General features: G+C 44.4%; 1 pseudogene; it reads right to left on the bottom strand.

The window, feature by feature from the left end:
- Positions 1-466: 466 nt before the first annotated feature.
- On the bottom strand, positions 467-1,496 carry LOC142056212 (WW domain-containing transcription regulator protein 1 pseudogene; annotated as a pseudogene).
- Positions 1,497-3,648: the final 2,152 nt, after the last annotated feature.

Raw genomic sequence — 3,648 nt, 5'->3', positions numbered from 1 at the left:
ATAAACATAGTAATAGAAATGCTCTTATGGTCTGATGCTGTGCACCTTTTTGAAGGAAGTGACCTAGCAGTTAGCTTTTGTGATTCATGAAGGGTTTGTGGTCTTAATCAATACCCAGGAGATCAGTCAGGGACATGTACAAACACCATGCACTTTCTGTCCTGAAAGTGAAACATTTCTGCCTGGTCTGAAAACATAAAGAAGTATACAGATGTGTAAAGTAGTGTGCTTTTTTTTAAAGAAGAAAAAATACATATCCGTATATGTATTTATATATAAATGTATGTTATAGTCTAATTACTGTCAATAAATTCCAGGCAGAGATTAAACTGACCATAAAGATGATGTAACAGAAGTCATTAAGGCAGTAAGTTGTATCTCTTGAGGATTTTCAGATATTCTACCTCTATCCCAAGAAGAAAAAGAAATGTTGAACTGCATTGTAGGCCCAATCAGCACTGAACAATTACAGCCCGGTAAGGAAGGGCTCATTTTTTGTTGAGTACTGACTCAGCATCATTGAGAATAGGGATCAAGTCTTCTGAATCTAGAGTCCCAAGACCAACATTTGTCCCTGGAAGACAGTCAAGGAAATCAGGGAAACGTGTTTGTTGTAGATTTACGTTCATTGTTGTCTGTGCTATGGTTCCTCCTGTATCCATCCCATCTACGTTGCTGAGGTGTTGTTGGGACACTGCAGCATCCTAATCCCAAGCCGCTGTCTGTACTCTGTTCCCTGGAATGCTATGGCCCACTGTTCAAGAAAGGATAGGATTCTTGTCTTGTGTCATGGCAGGTGTATTCACAGCTGTCTGAACTGGGGCCCATGTTTCCTGAGTCCATGGGAAGCTGTCTGCATAGAGCAGCTTCTTGCTGCAGTAACTCCTCCTGATGCACCCTTACTCGCCCCCTCACCACCTGGACTCTCTGGAGCCTGAACTTCTGCTGCTGCTGTTGCTGCTGGTCAGTGCACTGGGCACGTTCAACAGCTCTGGCTGTGGACTCTGGGGAGGATGGCTGTGCTGCAACGTGGCTGCGCTGGGTGTTATTTGGTGCTGGTGATTCATGGCAAGATGTGGCTGAGACACTGAAATAGACCTCTGTGCTGTTGGTGTGGGAGTAGCTGCAGGATGGTCGCTCAGATTTTTCACCTGTAGTTTTTTGAGGATGCTGTAATTTTTCATACTTGACTGAGGAAGCACCACTTTCCTCTGTGCCTGAGCACTACCTCCCAGCCGGAGCAGCAGCAGCTCCTCCGTCACATCGTAGGAGTGCCTTCGAAGCTGCGCAGGCAGCCCGCCGGCAGTGGGCGGCGAGACAGGTGGAACAGGGGGTGCCTCTGAGGCCCCCAGCAGTGCTGGTGCCCCAGGCGGCCGGCAGAGGGGATGAACAGGAGTCATAAACAGCTCAACCTGGAACATGCGCGGCAAGTAAGGTGTCGCGTAATACAGCCCTGAGGACAAACACAACAACTCTGAAGGCAAATAAACCAACATTGTGACTATTAACCTAATAATGAATGCTTATCACAAATGTATTAATGTGCTCTGGTCAGATCTGTCTTCATCGCAACCCTTCAAGCCCCACACTAGGCTCCAAAAAAGGACTGTTATGGTTTAACCAGGCAGGCAGCTAAACACCATGCAGCCATTAGCTCACACCCCTGCAGTGCAATTGGAAAAAAAAAAATGGTAAAACTCGTGGGTTGAGATAAAGACAATTTAACAGGACAGGAAAGAAAGCGAAAACAATAATAATGATAAATGAATATACAAATGATGCACAGTGCAATTGCTCACCACCCACTGACCGATGCCCAGCCAGTTCCCAATCAGCAGACCTTTGGCCAGCTCTTCTCCTAGTTTATATGCTGAGCATGACATGGTATGGTATGGGATATCCCTTTGGTGAGTTGGGGTCATCTGTCCCAGCTGTGTCCCCTCCCAGCTTCTTTTGCACCCCCAGCCTAAAAAGACCTTGACTCTGTGTAAGCGCTGCTCAGCAGTAACTAAGACCTCAGGGTTATCAACATTATTCTCATCCTAAATCCAAAACACAGCACTGTACCAGCTACTAGAAAGAACATTAGCTCTATGCCAGCTGAAACCTGGACAGGTGTCTACAGACTGGAGCAGTCTAACAGCTGCACAAGGCTGAATGGAAGGAATTGCTAGGTGGACCAGCACAAGATAAACTTACAGCATATATGAGAGTTGCATGCTTTTTGGTAAAAACTGACGTATTGCAAAGTTGAGGAAAACATGAAATATGTATCGTTGTTGTACAAGTCTTAGGTAATCCTGCTGTTCCCGGTATATCTAGTATATGCAGTTAATCTAATGGTATAAATTCTAGTCTTCGCTGAGCGGGCTAAGTGCCTGGAAGGCTGCAGTGTGGGATCTGTCAGTACATCTCTGCAGAAAAGCATTGCCTTTTTTGATTGCTGCTAGCAACTTAGTCTTGCCTGAAATCATGTGCAGCAGAAGCATTTGGTATTTTGCCAAGTCGAAAGGGAACGGGTGTTATACCCAAACTGCTTGGAAGAATTTACCTCTCTTTGTGTTTCACGCATACTTCTGCAATGTACCCAGAGTGCCATGGAGGCGAAAGCAAAATCAGTGTGCAAGTCAGAGAGGAGACTGACACTGAAAAGTGGTGGAAGCTGGCTCGATTTGGCTGAAAATTTAGGGTGCATATGGAGACAGGCGCTAGTGCCCAGTCCTGTGCCAGCCAGCAGTGATAAGGAAGAAGTGACCACCAAGGGGCAGCATTTTCCTAATAGTTCTGTCTTGTTGTTTCTAAGAAATGCTTCCCTACCATCCCTACATCACCATTCAGGTATCTAAAAGTAATGCGGCTGTTGTGAAAATGGCCCTGAGAGACTGTAGGTGCCAGTCAACATGGGAGTGCTCAGTACTGGCCTCTTCTCTAGGGGTAGGACACAGTGGAGAGGTCACGGAGTCTGGAGAAGATATGTAAAGTCCCCTGACTAACACAGTGAAGTTTGAGCAATGGAGAGCACCATTGATCAATATTTTATAGTTAATGTGACGAAATGTAAAAGTGTGATTAATGGGGCAATTAAATTCCCTTGCTTCCAGTAGAGACCTGAACCTGTATTTTGGGGTTTTTTTCAGTACTATAATTTTCAGCTAGTTTAAAGGTATTCCTTAATTTCATTTTGAGCTTTTACCCCAATTTTACAGAGGTAAAGTGAAAAATTATGTCACATTGCCAGCAAAAACTATTAGATTATGATCCTTTAATCACCCATATTGAACATTAAGGCCCTGATTCAGCAATGCTTTTCAGTGTGTGCTGAATTTTAATTATGTGCGAAGACCATTGTTATTCAGAAAAGTGTTTAGGCGTGTGCTTATATGTTTTGCTGAACTGAAGCTTGAGAGCAATAAGAAGGCATCTGGCACTTACCTAAGAGCAATCAAGGGTGAGTCATAGTAGTGAAACTGAAGCTGTGACCACAGAGAGTTATTACATAGAGCAGTCTCCCGACCCTGTTCTTTAACCCTGTATTTTGATAATCAGGGAAGGGAAAGATTTGCTTATCCTAGTCTTCAGACTCCTGAAGTATCTTTTTTGCAGGTTGAAACTACATTGTTTTACCAGGGTCCTTTCATTTCTTGTCAA

The sequence above is a fragment of the Phalacrocorax aristotelis genome, chromosome 1 (assembly GCF_949628215.1).
Source record: "Phalacrocorax aristotelis chromosome 1, bGulAri2.1, whole genome shotgun sequence".
Taxonomy (NCBI): domain Eukaryota; kingdom Metazoa; phylum Chordata; class Aves; order Suliformes; family Phalacrocoracidae; genus Phalacrocorax; species Phalacrocorax aristotelis.
This window is presented reverse-complemented; position numbering and strand designations above follow the sequence as displayed.